A 15432-nucleotide genomic window follows, 5' to 3' on the forward strand; every position below is an offset into this window, starting at 1 on the left:
TTCACAGCAAGCAACCTGTGAGATTCAGCTCAAACTCTCTGGGGGGAGCACCGCGAGGCGTCCCACACACCCAACTCAGCATTTTAGAAGACGATAGCAAGGAAAGTACCCCAGAAGCAGGAAAAGAAGCCCCTTTCTCCTGCAGTGACCCGCCAGTGCCCTCTACTGGCAATATTTAACATCATGCTTGCTGGCCAAGGAGAAATGTCTGTAACATCCAACTCTAGTTTCATAAGCAGGGCAATGATAAGTAGATTTGGAGCTGAGAGGCAATAACTTAATATCAAGCACAGTCCACTCTTTTGAATATTCAGCTTCTCTATGCATCCCACTACACACATTTGAACTTTCGTACAATGAACCAAATTTGTTTTACCTTACAAGATATAGCTATCCTTTGTACAAGTGTAGGAATTTTCACTCTTTCCCCAAGATAAGGAGGCACAAAATCTCCCAATCTTTGTACCCATGTAAGACTATATTAATTACTCCTCAAATTCAGAGTCCTGGTGAATATTCTGTTACCTAAAGACTAAACTGTAAAGTTTACCACAAAACTTGTATGAACAATAGTAATGGGGAAAAGAATGGAGAAGAAAAATGGTTAAGACATGCAAATAAACACATACATATAACAAGCAAAGAGAAAATAGTCCTTGTTTCTGTAAGTGGTCACAAGACTGGCGCTGATGTCTATGAATTCTTTCTTCTGCTATCCATTTGATATTTCCCTGGTCCTCAGCTAGAACCTCAGCTGGTCAGTTTTTAGCTGGTGGAGAAAGCAAACCTTTATTTCTGAAGGGTTTGATCTTCAATAATCCTGTCCTTCTTTAGCTGCTCTAGTTTTTGATAAGCCTTTGGAATTGCACAGAGAACTATTAAGAGTCACCTCCAGAAAATCCATAGAAATAGGCTTCTTTGTTCTCACTGCATAGCAGCCCAATAACTCCTTAGTGATTAGGTTCAGTTACTCCAGCCAGTAGAGTTACCCCTTTATCTGCCATGGGTACAATGGCATAAGGAGCCCCAAAAGCCAAGAGGCATTGTCGCTTTCCAATTCAATGGAACTATGTTGCCTGGTGGCAGCATTATGCACTTGGGAACTAGGGTCTCTACATCAACTGAGCACAAAGAAGCCAAGATGATAAGCAAAAATGCTGCAAGTGGAATAAGACCCATAGATGAAAACCCCACAGTGAACTCTACATTCAGTGGTGAAAGACTGAAAGCTTTCCCTCAAAGATGAGGAACAAGATAAGGATGCCCACGTTCACCACTTCTATTCAGCATAGTATTGGAAATTCTAGCCAGAGCAATTAGGCAAGAAAAAGAAACAAAAGTCGTTCAAATAGAAAAGGAGGAAGTAAAATTATCTGTTTTGCAAATGTTATGATCTTAAATGCAGAAAACCCTAAAGCTTCCACAAAATAACTATTAATAATAAATGAATTCAGCAAAGTAGCAAAATACAAAGTTAACAGACAAAAATTAGCAGCCTTTCTATACACTAACAATGAACAATCTGAAAAGAAAATTACAAAAGCAATTCCATTTACAATAACATCAAAAAGAATAAAATACTTAGTAATTAATATAACCAAGGAGGTGAAAGACTTATATAAAGAAAATTATAAAACATTGCTGAAAGAAATTAAAGAAGACCTAAATAAATGGAAACACATCCATGTTCATGGATTGGAAAACTTAACATTGTTAAAATGTCAATATTGCCCAAAGCAATCTACAGATTCAATGCAATCCCCATCAAAATCCCAATGACATTTTTTGCAGAAATAGGAACCTATCCTAAAATTCATGTGGAATCTCAAGGGACTGTAAATAGTCAAGTAATCTTGAAAAAGAATAACAAAACTGTAGGACTCATATTTCCTGGCTTCAAAATTTACTACAGTCATCCAAGTAGTGTGGTACTGGCACAAAGATAGACATGTAGACCAATGGAATAGAATACAGAATCCAGAAGTAAACCATTGCATATATGGTCCTATTAATTTTGACAAAGGTGCCAAGACAATCCAATGTGGAAAGAACTGTCTTTTCAACAAATAGTGCTGGGAAAACTAACATATCCACATACAAAAGAATGAAATTAAATCCTGACTAAACCCATACACAAAAATTAACTAAAAATGGATCAAAGCTCTTAATGTAACACCTAAAACAGTAAAACTCTTAAGAGAAAACAGAGGACAAAAGCTTCATGACATTGGATTTAGCAACGATCTCTTAGATATGACACCAAAGGCACAGGTAATGAAAGAAAATAACAGGCAAATTGGGCTTCATGAAAACGTAAAAAATTTGCACATCAAAAGACACTACCAAAAGAGTAAAAAGACAACCCACATGATAGGAGAAAATATTTGCAAGTCATATATCTGTTAAGGGATTGATATCCAGAATATATAGAGAATTCCTAAAACTCAACAACAAAAAATGAAATAACCCAATTCAAAAATGGGTGAAGGACTGAATAGAAATTTCTCCAAAGAAGATACACAAGTGGCCAATAAGCACATGAAAAGATGCTCAACATCACTAATCATTAGAGAAACGCAAATCAAAACTACAATGAGATATCACCTCACACTCATTAGGATGGCTAATATTTAAAAAAATGAAACAGCAATTGTTGGTGAAGATGTGGAGAAACTGGAACCCTTGTGCACTGCTGGCAGAAATGTAAAATGATACAGCCACTGTGAAAAGTAGTATGACAGTTCCTCAAAAAATAAAAATAGAAATACCATATGATCCAGCAATTCCACTTCTGGGCATACACCTAAAAGAATTGAAAGCAGGGTCTTGAAGAGAGGTTTGTATGCCCATGTTCACAGCAGCATTGTTTACAATAGCTAAAATGTGGAAGCAACTCAAGTGTCCATCAAAGGATGAATGGATAAGCAAAATGTGATACGTACGTACAATGGAATATTATTCAGCTTTGAAAAGGAAGGAGATTCTGTAATATGTTACAGCATGGATGAATCCTTGGGGACTTGTGCTAAGTGAAATGTCAGCTAGAAAAGGACAAATTTTGTATAATTCCATTTATACAAGGTACTTAGAGTAGTCAAAATCATAGAGACAGAAAGTAGAAAGTGGTGTCCAGGGTTGGGGAGAGGGGGGAATGGGGAGTTATTGTTTAACGGGTACAGAGTTTCAGTTTCACAAGACGAAAAGAGTGTGGGGATGGATGGTAGTGATGGTTGCACAACATTATGAATGTATTTAATACCACTAAACAGTACACTAAAAATGGTGAAGATAGTAAATTTTATGTTACATGTATTTTACCACAAAAATGTATTTTTTAATGCTACAGGTAGGTTATTGAGTATCATAGTTATAGGAAACATTCTCATTCCACCCCTTCATTCATGAATCCATGTATTCTGGTTGTGAGGAAGAGAGCACACTATAACGGAATCTGATTCAAAGCATGTACTACATCCTATAAAACAGAACCCCATCTTTTAAGGTATTGCCTCCTAAGTTATAGTATGTATAGTATATATATAACATACATAAGTTATAACTATAACTAAGCCATAACTAAGTCTCTAATGAGTCTACCTTTCATTTATGTCAGCCACTTTGAGGTTATGAACCTTGTGGTGAGACTAGTTAATTCCATGGGCATATGCTAATTTATTCAATCCCTTTGGTATAAAATGAGCTCCTTGATCAGAAGAATTGCTGTGTGGAATGCCATAATGACGGATAAGGCACTCTGTATGTCTATGGTTGGTGGTTATGGTGGAAATATTATGGGTAGGGAAGGCAATGTTACAGGGTCTTTCCTCAAGGGGACCCAGACTTCCCTTCAATCAAGTGACTTGGGTCTGTGAATTGGCATAGGTCTGGAAATGAGACTGTAACTCAGCATTGTGTTGATGCGAGTCAGATTTTCTGTTGTCAGAGCTGGAGTGTTCTTGGTTATATTGATCAAGCAATATGCTAGTAGGTTGTCCATAAATTTTGTTACTGGGACAACACAATCAGTTAACCACTGCCAAAGGGCTTTATAGGCCAAGGCATTCTAATTACCAGTACATCCCTGGTGCTCTTTACGGTAGAAAGGTGTGGCCACCGTGTTTTCAGAAGTACTGCCACTTGGCCCCTGCTACTTCATAATACCATCATCCCAGTTGAAATCAAGGAGTGCCTTGGATGTCCCACATGTCAGCTAAGAGCCACAGGAACAAGAATCAGGGATAGCACACCAAAACTAGGAAGAAAAACCCCTTCCAGTGCCCTCTACTGGCACAGTTTCACTATATGCAAACTGGCAAAAGAAAAATATGGACAGCTCTAGCATCATAAGCTGAGGAGTGATGATGGGTAGATTTGGAACTAAGAGGCAATAAAATGATAACTGTCACATTTAAGAATGTTGCTTTGAACCATTTATCAAGTAACATAGAAGGCTGCCTCCACTGAGTGGGGCTCAAGCAGTAAAGGGCTCTCTAGCAGGTCCAGGACAGGGTGCAAAGAGTCGTCACCTAGGGGCCACATATCCTAGCAGTGTTCGGGGTTTAAAGACCTTTGGGTGGGTAAAGACACCATATCATAACTGAGTTATGATAAACCCCAAAGAAGAATCACATCATCAACACTAGGTTTGTGGAGCAAGGCCATACTATTTGTAGCAGAGAACTATACACCATTAGAAAAGCTTCTCCTGGCATGAAACTGAACTCTGGTAGAGACAGAGGTCCTAATCATGGGACACCAAGTGACCATGGGGACAGAACTGTCCATCATGAGCTGGGTTCCTTCAGACCCTTCATATCATAAGTTCAGGAAGGTCCTGAAACTATGCATCATAAGATGGAAGCAGAACATATGCGGTCAAGCAGGAACAGGGCAGAGGGCATAAGTAAGAAGCACAAGCTGGTAACCCAGAGCCTCGTGATATCCACAGGTGCTTCTCCTTCTACTCACATGTATGGCCACATTGCAGGGAGGTCCTTTGTGGCCCACCAGCAGAGGAGAAAAAGCTCTAGCTTCGCTTATAGGCCAGACAGCTCAATATGTGGATACAAGCTGAAAATGGACTGTGGCTGCATTACTGCCTCACTCAGGAGTATCCCAGAAAGGCAGGGGTGAGAGCAAATCCCCTCACTGGGCAGAGCTTTAGTGATGCTTATAGTCGTCACCTTGTATGAGAAGAAAGTGGCCTGGAAAGCAAAAGATTGGAAGGTCAGGAACACAGAGGTCTGAGGAAGAGGTACGTGGATGAACTATGGGAATAGGAACAAAGAGTAAAGATCTTCGATTTACATGCTAATAACCACCAGAGAACATTAACAACAGAAGAGGCACTGTCAGCCAAATGGACTGGATGACTCGGCAAGTTGACATCATCCAACCCTTGCCACTGGACATTCCAGTGCTGGCACAATGTGAACATAAATGTAATAGCCATGGCGGCTGGGATGGAGGCTAGGCATGAGCCCAATACTAAGAGCATCCACTCAGGAAGGCAGATAGCTGCTTCCATAACCAAATGTACAACCTCCCAGCAAAAGAGACCACACTGAGCCCCCAATTCAGCCACCCTTCAAGGAGATCAGCCAACTATTTGGCGGCAAGTTGATTATATTGGATTCTTTCTATCCTTGAAGGGGCAGCAATTCATTTTGATGCAAACTGAAAAGTACTCTTGGCATGTATTTACGTTTTCTTCCCATAGGGCCTCAACTAGTACCACTATATGAAGAGTCACAAAGTGTTTAGTCTATCAGCAGAGGATCCTATGTCACACTGACTCAGACCAAGAGAGAAAGGTAGTGGGCAAATGACCATGATACTATCACATACATTACTCTTAGAAGCTGATGGCCTAAAAGAATGATGAATGGCCCTTTGAAGGCATGCCTAAGGGACCAGCTTGGAGATGATACACTGTGAATATGGAAAATACACCCTAAATCAAAGATCATTATATGGTGTTGTGTCCACAATAGATAGGATACATGGGTCCAGGAACTAAATAATGGAATAGGAGTCGCCCTGCTTACTATCATCCCCAGAGACCAACTTAGGGAATTTGTACTTACCATTTTAAAAACTATACTCTGCAGATCTCGGAGTCCTGGTTCTAAGAGTGGAATTCTTCCGCCAGAAGACACAGCAAATGTTCTATTAGACTGTAAGTTATGACTGCCTGTCACTTTAGGCTTCTCATACCAATGAATTAGCAGGCAAGGAAGTGTCACCATTTCGGAAGCGGTCATCTGCAGGAGACACATTTGGCACCAGGTATATCTGGCATCTCTTGGTACTCCTTTGCCAATTTTGAAGGTGAATGGACAAGCACAGCTGCCACAGCCTGAAAATGATCAGCAGAGGCTCAGACTAATCAAAGTGGTCTTAGTCACTCACTGGGTAAATGCCTGAGCAAAAGAGGTACTACCTGAGAGGGGAGGGAATCAGTCATGGCTTTGAGACTAGCTACAGCATCAGGGGCTGTATTCTACTCTACTGATCTTGCTCTTCTAAGTTTCTCCAGGAAAAAGTGCAAAGAATCCTGGAGGAACTGGTGCCAGATTTGATGCACTTATTATTTGAAGTAAGCAGGTTTGCATACTGCATGCAATTAACTGTAGTGGATGCTGTGGCATCCCACCCGATTCACTCTGGAATATGAAGTCAGCCATCCCACCCGATTCACTCTGAAATATGAAGTCAGCCATCCCACCCAATTCACTCTGGAATATGAAGTCAGCCATCCCACCCGATTCACTCTGGAATATGAAGTCAGCCATCCCACCCGATTCACTCTGGAATATGAAGTTGTTACCAAACCTGAAGTGAGTTTGCTCACCCGTTGTGCAGCAAGCAAATCTCTGACACCGGGGGTGGTGGAAGAAAGTAGGAACTTTATTTTTGCACAGTGCTGAGCAAGGAGAGAGGGCAGCTAATGCTGAAATCCCAAACTCCCCGAAAAGCTAAAAGGAAGGGTTTTTATTTGGGGCTTTAGGTAGGGGAGGGGGAGCATATGGTCTTGCTGGTTGGAGCTTTCCCACCAGCCTGTCTTTGGCCTTGAGACACTTGCAGAGAGGAGGGAGCTCGTGACCTTGCTGGTCAGCAGCTTTCCCACCAGTCGTATCTCTTTGTGGGGAGGAGATGGTCCAGGTGCTTGTCCTTGACGGTGTCTGTCTCCATGGAGGATAGCGGATTCTGGAGGCAGGAAGCCAGAGAGTAAGCAGGGAATGAGTGTTTTGGTTTTAACCCCATATATGCTGGGTTTAATGTGGGGAAACTGATACCAGGGTCGGTATCAAAGTCAGCCATTCCACCCGATTCACTCTGGAATATGAAGTCAGCCATTCCACCCGCATCCAGGTGTTGCCTTCTGATGGCTCAGAGCTGTGTCCCTTCCCAGGAATTGCCCTCAGCTCAAGTATATGACCCCCTTCCTTGGGGACAGCCTGGTAGATGAAGGATCATGGGGTCAGGTACCAGTATCTCAGTTCGAAACATCTCTGAAGAGTCACCCCTGCTGTATGATCTCTTTGCAAATACCTAGCAGATCTCTTTTTAATGAGTTAATTTATTTAAATGGTCATATTTACAAATGAATTTGATAAATCCCTGATGATAGTGAGGGGTATTCTTCGTAACGGGTAGATTAAGCGTACCAAAAAAATTATGAGATAGAAGATTTAAACAACAAAACTAACAAACAAGTCTCAAATTAAAAGGATTAGTTTGATGCCAAAAAATTCTTTGACCACAATGCAACTGAGATAGAATTTCAAATATTCCGGAGAAACAGACAAATATAAAATTTCCATAAATTTGCAAATTCAAAAGCATATTAAAAGAATTAATGGTACTTATGCAATCATAATAGAAATTGGAAAACCTTTAAAACTGAATGTTAATTAAAATATTACATATCAAAACTTATGGGAGATGGTGAGAGCCATATTTATGGAAAAATACATAACTAGTCTTAAATATATATTTTAGAAGTAAAGGCTAAAAGTAAACGAATTAGGCATCCAGTTTAATTAAGAAGCCATGACTAAGTTGGGATATCCCCAGGAATTCAAGGTTAACTTAACATTAGAGCTTTGACTAATGTCGTTGATTACATCAACCAATTAAACAAGAAAAATCATGTGAATCATCTTAATAGATACAGTAAAAACCAGATTAGATAAAATTCAACATCCACTTGTGTTAAACACTGTTAGCATATAGAAATGGAAGGGACTTCCTTACCCCAGTAATGCATATCAAAAAACAAACAAGCAAGCAAAAACCCTCACAATGAAGATTTAAGATAATGGTAAAATGTTAAAGGATTCTATTCCATTTAAGATCCTATCTCGGCCATCATCACTTTCATTCAAAATGTACTAGAGATCCTGCCCCATGTACTAAGATGGTGAAAATCACAGAAGGTATACAAAAGTGTGAAAATTGAGAAGGAAAAAATAAAACAATTGTTACTTGAAGATAACATTAGTGTCTACAGAGAAAATCCCAAATAATGTACAGATAAATTATTTTAATTAATTCAAGAGTAATGTATTTCATCCAAATCTTATAATAGAAGGCCATCTCTTCAGTCAACCAGCTAAGACAGAAGCTTCTACACCGGGAACTCCATTTTGCTAATTCAACCAAAGATGTCAGCATAGTGTCGATGGTTCGTGACGGCCTCCATGCCCTTTCCCATCCTGAAGGCAAGTCACGCCAGGGTAGAAAGAGGTAGTCTCAGAGCCCTGAAACTGTAACATTTATCACAATGAAACCTAATTCCATCTTTCATTCGCCATTTTCTCTTCATGGAGCCATGAGTGGGGCCAAGGTGGGGCCAAGAGCACCAAGGCTTTTGTAGGTGGGATAGAGCCTGGCACATTTGAACTCAGGAATGTGTTCCTTCCTTCCTTGGTGCCTGTGAAGCTCTCTGCGGCACAGTCTTTGAGGAGCAGAATGCAGAAGGAAATGATTCCCTTGGAATAGCTATGATTTTAGGATTATACAGGTGCTAGGAGCGGTGGAGGTCATAGGAAAATAAAACTGTGTTAAAATGATGTCAAGCTTCTGATTTAACCCCACTAAACCCAGAGATTTCCAAGAGCTTAAACAGCTTTGTGTGTAAATAACTACCCACTTAACTTGGTATAAATTCTCATACAGACAGAGACTGCAGTTTTTGCAGGCATCTGTGATTTATCACTATTTTTCTCCCAGGGGTACGAAGAGACTATCAGCAGCATAAGCACACAAACTGAAAAGAGGAAAAATGAATAATTTAAGCTTTTTTTTTTTGTCCTTATATCACTTAGTCAATTCTAAATCAGTCTTTTAGTTAGTACTGCTATGGAATCCTGGATCTTAAAAGATGAATGGATACTTAAGCAGTCCAACTTGTAACATTCAATCCAGTCTCTCTCTTTTTTGGACCAGGAAACTGATTACAAAGCTGGTAACCTACATGAGCAAAATGGACGGGTGAATTCTGCGGCCAACTGAAAAGCACCTGCTTCTACCAAAGGAAGCAGTAGCCACCCAACAATTGCTGACTGCAGCAATAAGGAATTGGGGACCCAGTGGGGCCACGTTTTCCAATTTTTCAACGAGAAACCAGAAATCCAGATTTTTAAACGAAATTCCTTAATTTTCAAATGTTGGCTCAATTTTTTTTTCCACAAATACTGCACAGGTTATAGCAAAAACATCTGTTATTTATTTGTCAGACATGGTGTGTAGGCTGCCATTTTAAGGCTTCAGGATAAAATGATGAGCCTAGTTAGGGGAAGGCCTAGATAAAGAATCCAGTCTCTCCAAAGAAGATACACAGTTGGCCAACAGGCACATGAAAAGGTGCTCAACATCCCTAGTCATCAGGGAAATGCAAATCAAAACCACAATGAGATGTCATCTCATACCTGTTAGAATGGCCACTATCAAAAAGACAAGAAAATAACAAGTGTTGGATGTGGAGAAAAGGGAATCATTGTGCACTGTTGGTGGAAATGTGAATTGGTACAGCCACTATGGAAAGCAGTATGGAGGATCCTAAAAAACTTGAAAATAGAGCTACCATATGACCCAGCAATTTCACTTCTGTAAAGAATTGAAAACTCTAACTCAAAAAGACCTCTGCGCCTCCATGTTCATTGTAGCATTATTCACAGTAGCCAAAACATGGAAACAACCTAAGTGTCTATCAACAGATTGAATGGATAAAGAGAATGTGGTGTGTATATATATATACATATATATATATACAATGGAATATTATTCAGCCATAAAAAGAAGGAAATCTTGCCATTTGCAACAACATAGATGGACCTCGAGGGCATTATGCTCAGTGAAATAAGTCACACAGAGAACGACAAATCCCGTATGCTCTTATTTATACGTAGAATCTAAAAAAAAAGAGAAAAAAGAACAAATTCATAGAAACAGAGAACAGATTGATGGTTGCCAGAGGTGGGGTGTGGTGGATGGGCAAAATGGGTGAAAGAGGTCAAAGGTACAAACTTCCAGTCATAAGATAAATAATTTCTGGGCATGTAATGTACGGCATGGTCACAATAGTTAACAGTACTGTATTGTATATTTCAAAGTCGCTAAAAGGGTAAATCTTAAAAGTTCTCATCGCAATAAAAAATTTTATAACTACATGGGGTGATGGATTTAACTAAACTTATCGTAGTAATCATTTCACAATATATACATATATCACATATCAAATCATTATGTTGTACACCTAAAACTAACACAATGTTGTATGCCAATTATATCTCAATTAAAAAAAAAAAGAATCTGGTCTCCCAGATTCCAGGCCAGGGTTCTCTTTGCCCCAAATTGCCTCTCTGGAACATACCAGATTTTACATTCATCACTATTTGCTTTACTATATTTCCTAATTGAGACATGCCTTTCTTAACCATATACTTAAAATGGAAAATCTATATATATAAAATCTATAACTGAGCAGAAAGGAAAAAAAGTGTTGAGGAAAAGAAAAGGGAATAATACCGCATAGAATTACAATTAGCAAAGAAGAGTCTGACTTCATTTTCCATGTATTTAGAAATATAGAGCATACATTTCCAGAGAATGTTTTGTATTTACAGCATGTCTGTCTAGTTATGCGGCTGCAATATAATTGTTTTCCTGCTGAGAATTATGGCGGTGAAGTTACTCTGGGTCCTATTACAGCTAATTATAGTCTTGCTCTGGAATTTAAGAGCTCCCCTGCAAAGCTCCCTCCTCTCCAGTTACACACAATGGACCTGGAGAGCGTTCTGATTTTTCACAGACGATTGTCGTTCTCAGGCTCCTGCTAGAAACAAGACATTTGGATGTTTAAGGGTATAAATTACCAGAAATGAGCCCAAGCTGATTGGAATAATTCTGACTTTCAGTTAGATGAAAATGGAACACCACTGTGTAAGAGAAAAATATATATGTCTACATATACCACAGACATATATGTATATATACATATATATATACCATATGTAGATTTTTTAAAAACTAGGTCCAGAGAACTTATATCGACACAAATTCTCCCTGGTCTGAGCTCTAGAAAGGATAGAAGGGTGTGATCTGGGTAGTCAGCTTCTCTGGGGTCGTCATAGTTTGAGCAGAAGTGCATAAATTCACCACAACAAAGGTAAAAATATTTCTCTTTAACTGATAAACTTCCTTTGGGCTCAGAGTCCAAAGACTGGGGCTCTTTCCAGCAATGTCACCGACTACCCCAAGGATGTTAACAAATCATTCAATTTGTTTAAGCTTCAATTTTTCTTTCTTTCTTTCCGTTTTTGTTTTGCTAAGGAAGATTCACCCTGAGCTAACATTCATGTCAATCTTCCTCTATTTTGTATGTGGTTTGCCACCACAGCATGGCTGATGAGTGGTGTAGGTCCATGGCCAGGATCCAAATCCATGAACCCAGTCTGCCAAAGCAGAGCACACTGAACTTAACTACTACGCCACGGGGCCAGCCCCAGCTGCAATTTTTCTTGTCTGGAAGTCAGAGAAGCTAATGCCTGTCCTGCATTCATTCCAAAGTTGCTGTGAGGATCAAATCAGACAGTGAGGTCTAATCAGACAGAGGGAGCACATCTCTTTTAACTCCTACTACCACAGGAACTGGGAGGATACACAGCATCTTGGAGAGTAAAGGATGTGGAATAGGACACTGTTAACCCTGCGAAGCCCTCAGAACGATGACGACCATACCCACTTCTGGAGTGGTTGTAAGGGTTAAATGAGACGATGCATGGAAAGTGCTTGGCTCAGTGTCTGCTTCATCGAAAGACCTTAATAGCCTTTCTCTTCTGCATTCATATTCTATTGAATTACTGAATCTTTTTTTATTGTATTACCACAGGGCTATTTGCATACACAGGACATTGACTAAGATCAGCACTTCTATTTTTATGATTGTAATCATTGATTTTTACCAAAAATGGAATAATTTTTGTTAAAAAAAAATCAAACAGTGCACAAAAAGTTTCACGGGCTTTAGAAACAAAGCAAAGAAGCTAAATTCAGAACTTTTGATCTTGCAAGTGTCTGTTTTACTGTCTTCCCCAGAGCACGTCAGGAGATGAATGAAGGGGATAAGTATGTTGGAAAATTTTATCTCGAAAAATCCTTTATGGTAGAGAGGCATATTTCTCTCCTCATTTTCCTAATCCATGCCTTTTATAAAATTTATTTTTTAATTTTTATCAAAGTAGTAGTCTAAATGGTTTAGAAGGTAAAGAACACTACAGGCTTGTACGTGGAATGAGCTGCCCCCTGCTCCAAACTTGCCCAATTTCACCTCGAATTGCAGCTCCCTACATGTAGCCACTTTCAAATCTCTTAGATGTTTCTTCTGTTATTTACCTTCCATATTTCAAAATAACATGCTTATACTGCCATTCTTGATTTATTCCCATTTCTGCTATTATTTATTGATTTCTTACCATGGAAGATGATGATTTCACTCTCTGAAACCCTCTTTCTCCCCACTCCAACTTCCCCTCCCCTCCTCCTCCCAGTAGAATCATATAATACTTTTCAGGCTAATCAGAGCCGTGTTCATACCATTATGATTCGGATCGTTTGTTAACAGCCGTACCACAGGGTTTTTCGTAATTATAAATCCTTTCTGTTCAAAATTTCTGTTTCCTGGAATTAATAATACCTCTTTGATTCATTGGCTTAGTTTTCCACATATATATTTACAATTTTGCCCCCCAATTTTTGATCCTTAATACAGTCAAATACATAAGGAAATCTATCCAATTCGTTTTTTTTTTCTTGGAAACGTCCCTCCTGAAACCCTCCATCCCCCAATTCTAACCTCAGCTGGTTATTCCCCATGACTGCTGCACAGCTGTTGCCCTGAGATTTTCCTTCCCCATCAGCTTGGGATTCCTCACTCCCGAGCTAGATCCTCTGCTTCATTTCTTCTATCTTTTCCCTGATTTACTCTCTCATTTGGGGAGCACACTCACCAATAGCTTCCTGACAGAAAGGATGCTTGATAGATAAATTTTTTGAGAACTTGCTTCTCTAGAAATATTGTTAATTTACACTCTCACAGGTAGTCTCATTGGGTATATAATTCCAGGTTGTCACCACTTTTGACGAGAATTTTAAAAATATTATCCCATTGTCATCTAACTTTCAATTATATTGGTGAAGAGTTTTATCCCAAACCATTCCTAATTTCTCTCTGGAAGCTGTGAAATTCTCCTCTTTATCTCGAGAGCTCTAAAACTTTTGTGTGTGTCCTGCATGGTTATGCTTGTCTCTCAGGGGAACTTACAATCTGGAATGTCACACACACTTCTTTTCTGGGAAATCTTCTTATATGTCTTTGCTAATTCTCTCCCCTCAATTTATCTGTTCTCCCATTCTGAGTTCATTGATGTCAGATGTTAGTGCTCTTACACAAATTCTCCAATTTGTAAATCTCTTCTCATATTTTCTATCTCTGTCTTTGTGTTCTGTTTTATGGGGAAACCCCATAGCTTTATCTCTAAACTCTTCTATTGAAATAATAGTTTCTGCTATTATATTTTTAATTTCTAAGAGCTCTTTATTCTTCTTTGAATGTTCTTTTAATTTTCTAATTTTGTTTCATGGATGCAATTTCTTCTCTTATTTAAGAATTTTAGTTATGATTGGATTTACTTATGTTTTATTTTGTTCTCTGCAATGTCTCTGTTTTCTATTACATTCATTTTATGTTTCTTTGTTTCATGTTTTCATGTCTGGTTAACCTTGACTGTTCAGCTGTACTTAAGAGATAAGCATTAAGAAGCCGATAGTGGGGCTGGCCCAGTAGTGTAGTGGTTGAGTTCACACACTCCACTTCAGCCACCAGGGGTTTGCGGGTTAAGATCCCAGGTGTGGACCTACACATTGCCCATCAAGCCATGCTATGGTGGTGTCCCACATACAAAACAGAAGGAGATTGGCACAGATGTTAGCTCAGAGACAATTGTCCTCACCAAAAAAAAAAAACAAAACCTGACAGAAAACTCTGTGTGACCGAGCATGGCATTATAGGGTGAATAAGAAAGGGCTTTGAATTTCCTTGGGGGACCTTGTGATGTCAGTACCACTTTATTTTTTTCGCAGACAAGTTTTCCCAACAGAAAGCCTCCAGACGCCTGCCTGCATCATACAAGGCTGGTGCCAGCATTCTGGAAACCTAATGGTAAGAGAGTGGTAGAAATTCTTGAGACCTCACCTGGAGACATCCTGTTTTGTCTTGGCTTTGCCTGATGTCCCAGGGCTAGACAGGATTTCTGTCCTAACTTCTCCGGAGGTTAAACCTCTTTCCTTCCTAGCTAGGAGGAGTGAAGGATCTTGGGATCTATTATAATTGTTCCTTATTCAGACTTTCCATTAATCCCCAGATTTCAGCCCCATTCTGAATCACAAGCTGGAGAGATACACGGTACTCCCAATTCCACACTTTCTAGAGTTCTTCAGTCTGAATCACATGCTCCCCCCTCCCCAACCTCTATGGCAGAGAGGTTATAGCTTTCTCCACTCTGCCAAGTCAGTTACCACTCATTTATCTACTTTTCGTCTTCCAAACTGTGATTGAAGTTTGCCAAAATCTCCTTTCTCGTTCTTGTTGTTTTAGGGGTTTAAATCTTGTTTGTACATTGTGTCAGCCCAGGACTTCTGAGACGCAGATGACAAGATGAAATTATTAGACTTGCAAAAGATTGGAGGAAACATCTGTAAAGGATAAGGGAGAGAGAGAGGATGACTAGGTGAGGAGAGCCTTTGGACTGTGATGGTGTTCTGACACCTCTGAAAGGAGGGAGGTAGGGAAGGAGGAGTGGCTAAGGAGAGCATCAGACTATAGTGCAATTCTAACTAAGCCTTGGCCTGGCCGGTGGGGATCCCCCA

The sequence above is a fragment of the Equus przewalskii genome, chromosome 13, assembly GCF_037783145.1.
Source record: "Equus przewalskii isolate Varuska chromosome 13, EquPr2, whole genome shotgun sequence".
Taxonomy (NCBI): domain Eukaryota; kingdom Metazoa; phylum Chordata; class Mammalia; order Perissodactyla; family Equidae; genus Equus; species Equus przewalskii.